Source organism: Physeter macrocephalus, chromosome 7 (genome assembly GCF_002837175.3).
Source record: "Physeter macrocephalus isolate SW-GA chromosome 7, ASM283717v5, whole genome shotgun sequence".
Classification (NCBI taxonomy): domain Eukaryota; kingdom Metazoa; phylum Chordata; class Mammalia; order Artiodactyla; family Physeteridae; genus Physeter; species Physeter macrocephalus.
In genome coordinates this window covers 86,089,273-86,101,610 of record NC_041220.1, presented here as the reverse complement: position 1 = coordinate 86,101,610, position 12,338 = coordinate 86,089,273, and the positions used below count along the sequence as shown (strand labels likewise).

The window sequence follows — 12,338 nt, the reverse complement described above, 5'->3', positions numbered from 1 at the left end:
ATTTATTTAAACATTCCCCTTATTGGGGCACTTAGGTTGTTTACAGTTGTTTTTCATTTGTTTTTTGTGGGGTTTTTGTTTTTGTTTTTTTGAAGTAACACTGTAATGAATATCTGTACATATAAATATTTTACTACAATTAAATTTATTTGCTAAGGAAAAGAAAGGTTTCAAAACATAATATACAGAAAATAAATATATATATATAAAACAATACACCTGGCAAATAAACAAATAATATTTTCTAGCAAGAGAGTCCTCATCTAAGGCATGCTTTTAGCAGAATCTATCTGATCTGTCTACTATTGCCTATGCAGGAGTCAGCAAACCATGACCCATGAGTTAAGAATGTTTTGACATTTCTTAAGTGTTGTAAAAATAGAATACAAAGATTAACAAAGACTATATGTGGCCCACAAAGTCTAAAATATTGACTGTCTGGCCCTTGACAGAAAAAAAATATAATTTCTAACCCCTGAATTATTGTAACCAAACAACAAATCTATGGCTTTATGGGGAAAAATAAATTTGCTAGAAACATCAACATTAGGAAGTAAAACTGTTCTGCTACATTAGGAGGCATAAAACACTTAAAAATGCATGATTATGTTATATTTTTCAACTTAACTACACATGTTGATCAAGGGTTTCAAGTTTTACTTATTAAATTCACCTATGGCTTAATGTAGAAAATGTCACTTAAGCAATGTACCTATCAGAATATAAAATGGAGATATTTCATGACCAAAACAACTTCTTTCTGCACAACTGATGTGATGAAATATGGAGCTTAGAGACCTTTTATGTTGATATGGGCCAGAGAATGTCCTAATGTGGCAAGAAAAAAACCTGGGGAGCTATATTTGTGGTCCTTATGCCTACCTCTGCTTTGTCAGTGCTCACAATTAATTGTATCTTTGATATTGTTAGTAAAGTAAACTGGTTAAGGTCCTTGATTTCTTAATTCTCTAATAATTTGATCTTTAGTGTTAATTCACACAGTTTCTGTTCAATCATTTTCATATATAAAAATGTAATGGTGATGTTTTATAGAAAGAAACACTAAAGAGTGAAAAAGGAAACTGCAAACCTGAGCATTTAGGATTATATTATGGACTGAACGTTCATGAAATCCTCAAATTTATATATCGAAGCCCTAATCCCCATTGTGATTGTCTTTGGAGGTGGGGCCTCTGGGAGATAATTAGGTTTACAGGAGGTCATGAGAATGGGACCCACATGATGGGATTAGTGTCCTTATAAGAAGAGACAACAGAGAGAGGGCTCTCTTTCTCTCTCTAATATGTGAGGACACATCAAAAAAAGATGGCCCTCTGCAAGCCAGAGAGAGGTCTCACCAGAACCTGACCATGCTGACACCCTGATCTTGGACTTCCAGCCTCGAGAACTGTGGGAAAATAAATTTCTGTTGTTTAAGCCACCCCGGGTCTTCAGTATTTTGTTATGACAGCCCGAGCTAAGACAGATTTCACCCAGGATACTCTTGCTAGAATAAGGACATGGTAATATTGCTAAGCTGACTAGGCCAGTGCTGATGCGGGGATAATGCATGATGATAATGTTGTCTACAATTACATCCACCAAATGAACATTGAACAGATGAAGATGGATGTTGTACACATTGCAATAATTGGTATTATTTTTCCTGTGACTTCATATGGGAGGCAGAAGTTAGGTCCTCAGTGTTTGATGTCAGTCTAACAGGCAGTGAGCCATCAGCCTTAGATGTCAGAGAATGAAATGTCCTTGTTAGCTCCACTTCATCTTGAATTTTTGTGTGTGTATAGACCCTGCTGCTGGTGATTGTTAATTCTTTTTTAAAAAAATGGTGACAGGTAGCCATCATGTATGTTAAGCTGCTTGTCATTTTCTTGAAACAACATCAATGGATCCTTAATACTGGCTGGCATTTCCTGTATGATTATTCATCATTTCCTAGAAATATAATCTTTAAGGTTTGGGTGTTTTTTAAACCTCATTGTTCATTAACGTTTTATTCTAGTCCTTAAGTAATCAATCTCTTCTTTCAGGATGCTGATGAAGCTATCACAATCTGTTACTCCATCCACTTACTTAAATTTTGTTTTTTCATCTTTATAAATTGTTGGATTCATTCAAACGTTATTTATATGGCTTTCACCAAAATTGTTTAAATTGTTCAGATTTGGGTTTTTTTAATTGTTTTTTTAAATATAATGAGGCATTAACATATACACACTATATATAAAATAGATGATCAATAAGGACTTACTGTAAAGCACGGGGAACTCTACTCCATACTCTGTAATAATCTATGTGAGAAAAGAATTTGAGAAAGAAATATATGTATATGCATAACTGAATCACTTTGCTGTACACCTGAAACTACCACAACATTTTAAATCAACTATACTCCGATATAAAATAAAAATTTTAAAAATAAATAAATAAATATAATGATGCAAAGATCAATATTTAAGGGTTGGCAGTATTCTATCTCTGAGATCCATACCATAGTAATGTAGAATCTGAAGAATGTAATCCACAAATATGTGACTTTGAACCTGAAAACAGACCTTGTTGGAGAATACACGAGGATGATGTGGTAATTTCCAGCTAGAGATGGGAAAAGTTATGTCTCATTATGTATAAACTGTAGTTCCTCATGGGGCCAGGAGCATTGAATATGACTAGTGACATTGCAATCATTTCTTTTCTAGGGTACCAATTGCTCTCCAGGATTAGACACCTGTGGCACTCATGTGGTTGTAAAGCTGCAGTCATAGTTTGTTGTTTTTTGACCATCAGAGTAGAAATATGCATTTTTGGAAAGGCAACATAATTTATTTTCTTTCCTTTTATTATTTATGTATTTATTTTTGATACACATGTAGTAATATTTGAGTAAGTCAAAGGATATAATTTTACAGTAAAATATACATGCTTTTCTTAAATTCGTTTTGCATGTTTTCTTTTTTGTGAAATTTTCAGTGATTTGTTTTAAAGCTATACCGCATAATCATTTATTTGTATCACAATGGAGTTCCAAGTGTTCAGATTATTAAATGAGTTGTCCCTTGAGGAATAGCAAAAAGGGAAACACTGTTGTGCTGCTTCATTAGACTCGTACGTAACCAAATAATGAAGGAAAAACAATTTGAAACTAACAGTAAGAGGTCACCTTATTAAAACTATCCAAGTCAACTTAAGACAAATGAATGCAATAAAAAAATTAAATATCTGTAGCATTTTTCATCATTGAATATGGTTAGAATTGTAAAGTCTGTTTATTAAAAAATGTTGATTCTCATTGGGTACTTTATAAATTTATCTATTTATTTGTTTATTTATTTATGGCTGCGTTGGGTCTTCGTTGCTGAGCACGGGCTTTCTCTAGTTGCAGCAAGCGGGGGCTACTCTTAGTTGTGGTGTGCGGCTTCTCATTGCGGTGGCTACTCTTGTTGTGGAGCATGGGCTCTAGGTGTAGGGGCTTCAGTAGTTGTGGCTCGCGATCTCTAGAGCACAGGCTCAGTAGTTGTGGCGCACGGGCTTAGTTGCTCCGTGGCATGTGGGACCACGGACCCAGACCGGAGCTTGAACCTGTGTCCCCTGAATTGGCAGGCAGATTCTTAACCACTGCGCCACCAGGGAAGTCCCTTATTGGGTGCTGTTTTACATTTGGGTAGGCAGTCTTAGGCTTAGTTTTAGTTTCTAGTTTTGTTTTTTTTTTTAATCTATTTAAAGTCCACTACAAAGACTTACACTAGTTGTAAATTCACACTTTCACATTTTCAATATACATTTACTGAGAATTACTGTGATTTGGGATATTTGGCTTGATAATAATATCAAAAACCGTATTAACAAACCACTTAATATTTGCTAAGCTCTGTTGAAATGTTTTACAGGTACTAACTCATTCCCTTTTTGCAACAACACGTAGAGCTTATTGCTATTACAAGCACATTTAAAGTAAAGAAACTGATTATCAGAGAAGTTAAATTATTTGTCCAAGAGCACAGTGAGAAATTAGCAGAGACAAGACTCAAACCCATGCATGTTAGAACTTTGCTCTTAACCAGTGAGCAAAATGCACTAATTAAAAGATGGTTTAATAACAGAATACACAAGATATATGAACAGTGCCCTGGTGCCTCAGAAAACAGTCAGCTCTGGTAGAGAAGGCTTTCAGAGAGGTCATAACTGAGTAAAATGAATGAGTTGTAGTTTGCCAGAGAAAGAAAGAAACTGGAATATTCTAGACAGGAAAAACACAACATGTGTAAATCCAAGGCCACGTGAAATAACGGGGCTTGATTAGGAAAAGCTGGGAATTGTGTGGGAAGAGTGGTGTAACTGATGCTAAGAGAGTGTGGGTGGGAGAAAGCCAGAAGCTCAGTTAGTCTTTTGTGTAAATAATGTAGTTGTAATCATCTGTACGACCTTTCTCATGTACTAAACTTTCAGTGCCCTGATGGCAGGGAACATTTCTGTATTGTTTACTGTACTCCCAGCATCTACCTCAATGTCTCTTGTTTTTCAATCAATATATCTTAAATGAATCAATGAGTGACAAAGATATGGCTTGATGGATGCATTGGGGTTCTTTGAGGTTCTTTTGAAGGTTCATTGTTTATAAAGGAGAGTGACAAGATCGCCCTTTTTTGTTTGTTTTTTTCTTTTTTCTGGCCATGCCCCACAGCTTGTGGGATCTTAGTTTCCCCAACCAGGGATTGAACCTGGCCCGGCAGTGAAAGCACCGAGTCCCAACCACTGGACCGCCAGGGAATTCCCTGCTTGCTTTTTTAGAAACATAACTCTGGGAGTAGTTTAGAAGGAGCCTTTGGAAGTAGCCTCTCTTGGAGATAAATGATAATTTGTACATAAATGTATGCTTCTACAATACTTCTGCTGCTGAGTAAATCATGAGAACTCTCTATTTCCTCCTCTGTAAAATGAGGGGATGAGATCATCAGGTAATCCTGTTCAGCAAGTGTGTAGCATGAATTAGAGCCTGTGAGCAGGGGTCTTACTGTGTTGAGAGTTATACAATGAGCAAGATTTGCATAGCAGAACACCCATGGCTGGGGCCTGGGAAGCACAGGGAGATCAAGCAAGGGCCATTTATGATAAATACCACAAAACCAACTTTAGAATGGTTATACTTGACTTATGTCCAGGTTGGGATCAGGGACAAGATGACTTTAGCACTTTGGATAAGTCCTAGAAAAGAATTTTCCTGAGGAAAATATCACTATCTAAAATCTTTGAAAACAGAATTCTTAGTCTGGACCATAGGCCTCCTTATTCCAGCAATTTACTGATATATTGCATAAAAATCCTCTTTTGTCCAACTGGCAAATTTAGTCCATCCCAACTCATAATTCTTTTAATAATAGCTAAAGAAACTAGGGCCTCCAAAAAGCAATAGATGAACTAACAGTGGGAGAATTCCAAATAGTTTCAACTGTTTTAGATCATGATTTTTTATGATTCAAAGCATAAGTTGTTTTCCAAAAAGAAATTCTTCTTTAATAAAATAACAATTTAAAACAGTTAATTCCTTTCTTTTAAATATGTAAGAAAAATGAATTAGAGTAAAATTGATAATGATATTAATTCTAGAAGAGTAATTTATAGAATACCTGTTCTTATATTATCCCCACAGACAACCTGTAAATCAGAAGTCCTGTATTCCTCTTCTTATTGTGTAAAAGATGACAATGAAGGAAGCAGGAAGTTTTAAGTGATTTACCCCAAGTTACACAATCATAACAAAATTTAGAACTAAATATCAAATTTTCTCAAAGGACTGGAATATCATTTTCTGTCTGTTAACTCTGACTTCTACTCCTCATCAATACCTATTTTAAGTGTTGGTGTTCTCCGGGAGTTCTGATACATATTTAGCGTGTGAAACCTTTGGCAATGCTAACAGAACAAGCAGCTGGAGTTCTTCTGGTTTGATCTCAGCAGCTGCTTTCAGAATTATTGAAGCCATACTCTCCCCCTCTACTTCTGCACTTCTTGGGAACTGATGATGTCATGCTATCTTTTCTGCAAAAGCTCCTATTCATCTTTTCACAAATAATGCATTTTTGGTAAGGCTTCAACTTAACTCCTCCTTAACCTTCTTCTCTTGTTTCTTCTCCTTCCCCAGTGACACCTAGTGGTGTTTTGTTTACTTCCATTTTGTTTTCCAAGACGCTATCTTTACCTTGGTGATGAGACCATTATTACTTCCTCGTATCCATGCATTTTGAATTAGTGTATTTAGCACACCATTAGTCTCTTACTTGAAGTGAACAAAATGATTTATCTTGCCCTTAATTTTCCCTTTCATAAACTTGTGCTAGTAAAGTGCTGAGGCCATATTTTCTCTGCAATCTTTCATCATATATTTTGAAAACCAGACCAAATCATTTTTTAGAGACCAATACCAATACACGCCTTGCAAATGACATGTGTCATGATGGTGGCATGGATAAACTTCTCTGAGAGTTCAGAGGAGTGGGGCATAACTTGGGTCAGGGGTGTGCAAGGGAGGCATGGAAAAAGAGCATTTTAGATCAGTCTTGAATAAAATTATGGTTGGGCTGCTCATTTAGAGCATAGTGAGGTGAATAATAAGTTACAGAGTCAAAAAATTTTATATTATTTTGGTCCCCATGACCTGAGGAATCTCTGATAGAGTGCTATGATTCATTAAATGCACAATATTTTCTTATTAGATGAATCTACGAGTACAGTTTGATTTAGTTCTCTTTTGATGGAGTAGAAGTTGTATTTGTTCCATAGGGAACAAAGGCTCAGATAAGATCACTACTATTGAGTGATGGGAATGAAGATAAGAAAAAGTCATCCTTTAAAACAAAAGATTGTAAAAATCAGTATATAGTGAATGGGATATACTATCCACAGAAATGCTTCTCCTTCAGGAATGATCTGTAATAAATAGTTAACTTTAGTCAGCATTTGCTATTTCTTAGATATTGTGCCAAGCTTTTCACATGCATTTTCCCATTAATGTTCACAACAGACTTATATGGTACTACCAGACACACTAATTTACAAGTGAAGGAAAGCAGGTGTAGTGAGGCACAGATGCACAAACTTGATCTATGTCAGAAATGTATTCAACCTTCACTTTTAATCTCAGGAATAATACACTTTGAAAAAGATACTGCCTGGAATATGACAAAACAATCAACAACAAAAACTTTATTATTTTCATTTTGTTCCTGCTCACCTGAAAAGCATCAGCCTATATTTAGCAGAGAAAAAAATGGAGATTTTCAAGCAAAGTTCCAACGAGCATTTATCAAAGCCAGTGGAGAAGGGGAGCTTTGTTCTACAGCCTGCCCTAGTTTTGTCAATGAGAATATCCCTATTTTATGCAGGAGCATAAGATAATCTATGTTAATCTATGAAATGCATAGATTAACAAAAAAATCATTAGAAATATCCTATTTCTTTTGTTTATATTTTATTACCAATAAACACTCTGCCTGATGGGTTGGTCACCTTTGTGACTTACTTTTAAATTCTACTCATAAACACTGTCAATTATATTATCAAGCCATATGTTAAATTTTGATTTTGATGGTAAGCACAGTCATACTTCTAACTGCATATTTTGTTGGCATCTAAAATTTAGTTGTTTGAGACCTTGGTTATTTGGGCTGCAAACTACATGCCTAGACAGTACTACAAAGACACAGTTTTTAATTTTTTGGTACTTTTTTACTACCTTTGACCAAAAACACACCATTTCTTAAATTTCTTTTAACTCCCTGAGATATGAAATATTTCAAATATACAGCAATTATGTATCCCAGCAATGAATTCCAAAACGTCATTCTACTGCTCAGTATCTTGATTTTAAGTAAACTACAATAGAAGAACTTTTCTATGAATATTTTTAAGTGTTAACTACAGATATCCCAACACCTTTTTTTTTTTTTTTTCGGGAAACTAATCTAACATTAATTGAGTGGCAACTTTGTATGTCTGCCCTTGTGCAAGGATTTTTCAATGACAGTATTCCATTTCATCATCACACCAACCCTGTAAGGTAGGTATCACCCTCATTTTTGTCAGAAGAGGAATATGAGGCTCAGAAAGGTTAGGTAGTTTGTCCAGTCACACAGTTGGTAAGAGACAGAGCTGCGACTAAGTCTCAGACTCAAGTCCCTGCTCTCTCTCCGGCGCCGCCTCTCGGGAGGAAGGAGGAAGCAAAAGCTGCAGCAGCCATCCTTCCATTTTCTTCCCTGAGAACCAAGACGTCACCAAGAGAAGGAGCCCGTCCTTTCCCACAGGCCGTCCCCTCTCCACCTGGGGAGGATGCAGTCAGTTGAAGAGCCAAACATAACTATAAAAATAAGTAGCAGGGACAAGACGCCCAGCAGCAAGCGGTTTCGGTGCTGTGGGAAGGTCTTCGCGCTGTTCACAGCTGCTGTGGGAGGGAGCCACGTGGGCCCTGTGGACAAAACGGGGACAGTGGCTGGAGTGGGAGGGCTAAACAGGCCCCTTTTGTCGAACAGATTTTAGATCACAATGTCTGGAGCAGGCAGCAGCCGCTGTTAGCATGGCCACCACCATCCTCCGTCTGCTTATTTTACCGGTGTTTGTAGATCCAACAGGGATTCAAAATTGGGAGAGCATACTAGTTTGTGCTTTACGTGTCCCCGGACTGTCATCTCACCCATCCTACTGTCTCCAAGGCCTACAGACAGGACAGCAGCAAAGAGCAGGCGGTCCCCATCGTCACGTCCAGTCCAGAGTCACCTTGCCCAGGAGGCGCTGCACCTTCCTCGACTTGCGGATGAGCAGCTTGCCAACCTGACCCTCTGTCAGGGTACAAGCATTCTCTTCCAGCCTGGCTTCCCGGTCTTTCTCCTGCTTTATAACCACCATCTGTCCGTCCTCGCTCTGCTACTCTGATTTGGTAGGCTCCACTTCCGGAGTAGGCGGCTGGCCGGGGAGCCAGTCTTGCAGCTGCAGGAACGGCAGCTCTCCCTCCTGCGTGAGGCTCAGCTTCCTGAAAGCTCTGCCACAGACATATCCTTCCGGAGGCCGGGGCTCTTCCTGGCTGCTCTGGGGGGAGCCTTCATCTTGGCCCCTCCTCCTTCTCATCTCGTGGCTCGTCTTTCACTTTCACAGCAGGCCCCTCCCACCTGCATGTCCTCTTCCTTGAGCCAAGGTTGAACATCTGGTTCTTCATCCTCTTCCTTAAAAAGTCAGCCCGAGTGAGCCAGAAGCAGCTGCACAGGCATATTTCGAGTGTCATTCCTCAGCCCAGGGTCATCGATAAAATCATCCTTCCCCAGCATGCACAGGATCTGTTCTGTTTCTTCATCTGTCTCCCTCTTGTCCTTTTTGATGTTGATGTTGTGAGAGGGCCCCACGTCTGACACATCCACAGTCTTAGCCCAGTTCCCCTTTTTCCTTCATCATTTCAGCTGGGCCCTGCTCAAAGATGGAGTGGGACCGGAACACTTCTGGGCGCCCCCGGCCCTGTCCATGGCCCTCTCGCTGTCGGTCTCTATCCCTTTCACGCTTTTCCTTCTTGATGGTTACTTCTTCCTTGGGCTCTTCCTTGATCTTACAACTTATGTTTGGGGTGAAGGTCTTCTTCTTGACTCCCTGAGGGTGAGGTCCCTGGAGTGGATGGAGGGAAGGCAGCCCGGGGTGAGAGGAGGCACCGGCCTCCACAGGAAAAGACCCCCGTGCCCCAGAGAGGAAGGGTCGGGGCCCTGCCGGAGCTCTGGGCTCGCCTGAGGCGTTTTCTTCATGTGGCCCCAGCGCACCGGGGCTGGAGCTCCGCACCACGCACATCCTGACTTCACCTCCTAGGCGACCTGCAGCCGGGCGGAAGTCCACAACACCTTTTTAAACTTAACCTGAGTTAACTTGAGTATCTTTTCATCTTATTAAAAAAAATAATAATAATAAATTATTTTATTTCTATAATTCTTATTGCTTGCTTATTACTTATCAACATTATTAAAATTAAGAAGAGGTTTTTTAACTTATAAAATATATTCTTTGGAAATACATAATATGCTATTATAATGGGTTCTGTGTGGTTATCTACTGCTACCATAGTGTTGTGTAACCAACAACCATAAAACCTATATGCTTAAAACAATAAGCTCTTTTAAGTTCACGTGTGTGTGTTGGCTAGCGGAGCATCTGGTCTCCAAGGGCCTAGAGATACCCACGTGCACGTCTGTGATTAGCAGCAGACAACTAGGTGGTTCTGTTTGTACTGGCTGGACTCAATAACGAGGACTAAGCTCTTCCTCACTTGGTTTCTTATTCTTTAGCAAGTTAGCTGGCATTTACTTGTTCTCAAAGTGGAGTCAGAGAAAAAAGAGAACATAGGCACTAAAGGACTCTTGACATCTTGTTTGGAAATGGAATACTGGCACTTCTTTCATACTCTATTGACCACAGCAAGTCACAAAGCCAGCCCACATTAAAAGATTCAGGAAATAAGGTACAACTCTTAAAGTTACAATGTTATGTTATCAAAGAAGTAGTTACAGGTAAGCATATAGGATCTGGGACATTTTTGTAACTAATCAAATTTTTTTCATTAATTTTGGTAGATATTTTAAAATGTATTAATCTTTGAAGAGAAAAAGTAAACTTGTCTCTGACAATCTTAACAATTTTAAGTCTGTATGTCTATATTATTTCTACCCCTTTTTTTTTCATTTCTATAGTTGTTTGGGGGATATTTTATTAATCGTATACTAATTGTCAAGTTTGATGCTTAGCTACTTAATTGGCTGCTATTTTTCTTTTCTTATATATTAGCATATTTAAATTCTCATATAATAACAATTTAGCTTCATCTCATAAGTTTTGAGAAGTAATAATTTTTACATATTTAAGTATAAATATTTTCTAATTTCAAATATGGGTTCTTTCTTATTTGATATAAATTATTAGTGTTCTAAATTTTAAAAATACATTTTTAAAAATCTTAACTTTTAGATATTATTTTCTAACATAATAGCATTGTGTTCAGAGAATGTGAACTGAATCATAACATAGATGATTCTAACAAACGTGATGTAGAACTAAGTTAGAAAGACACAAAAGAATACATACATATGACTCCATTCATACATAAAGCTCAAAAACAAGCAAAACTATTGCTTATCCTTGGGGAGTATGTAGTGACTAGGTAGGGGCATAAGGGAGGTTTTGAGAATGCTGGTGATATTTTCTTTCTTGATCTAGGTTCTAGTTACAAGGCTGTTGGTAATTTGTGAAAATTTATCAAGCTGTTTATACTTGCGATTTATGCACTTTTTTATGTATTTGTTATACTTCTGTAAAAAGTCGGAAATCTCAGTGAACTTGTTTATAGCAGATTAGACACAGCTGAAGAGAAGATTAGGAGAATAAATATAAATTTAAGGAATTATGAGTTTACAGATTCAAAGAGATAAAAATTATGAACAAGAGGTTACAAGATACACAGAAGAAAGTGAGAATTCTACAATTACACATATTCCTTTCTAATGTGTCTTTGTCACTCCTCCCATCAAAGTACAGAGTCTAATCCCTCAAGGTTTGAATCTGGTATGGCCCTGGGACATGCTTTGACCAATAGAATGTGGCAAAAGTGACACTGTTTTTATTTTCAAGTCTACTATTTGGAAAGACTTGCAATCAAGTAGTCCCTAAACTGCAAGGTGTTGCTAGGTCAACTTGTCACACTTCCACAGACTTAGTAAGAAGACAACCAGATCAAATGGTTTTGCATAGTTTATAACTTCTAGTGTAGCAGGCAGCTTGAACTTCATGCTCTCACTGATCTCTTTTACCTTCCAAGTCCCACAGGGGTGATTTGACATGGGCCTAGGTGAATTCTGAACACACAGCTACTCTGTGTCCAGCTTTGAAACCCCCGATCCCATAAGGTGATGCTAAAAAACTTGCCTAAACTTTGCTCCAAAGGAGACATTGTATTTATTACTTTGGAATATAAGAAAGTCTTCCCTGATAACACAGTACTAGCTTGCTATAACCCCCTATACAAACATTCTTAAATTGTCCATAAATGCCTAGCCATGTAGAAATGTGAGGGATTCATGGAGAATTGTCTCTAAACAGCAACTTCTGAATGCTTCTACAATCATTTAAAAAGGACTAGTCTAGGATCTAGAGGATGAAAGGGCATGTGGAAAATCAGGAGCCATTCCATCTGAGGACTCATAAACAAGTAGAAGGAACTCTCACTTGAATTCAGCTCAAATTGCTGACTCACACATTGTGAGTAAATAATAAACTAAGTTTTGGGATGTTTTGTTACACATTAG

The 12,338-nt window shown here is 37.9% G+C and overlaps 1 pseudogene; it reads right to left on the bottom strand.

The window, feature by feature from the left end:
- Window positions 1-8,517: 8,517 nt before the first annotated feature.
- LOC102981309 (DNA-directed RNA polymerase III subunit RPC4-like) lies at window positions 8,518-9,837 on the bottom strand (annotated as a pseudogene).
- Between the last annotated feature and the right edge of the window lie 2,501 nt (window positions 9,838-12,338).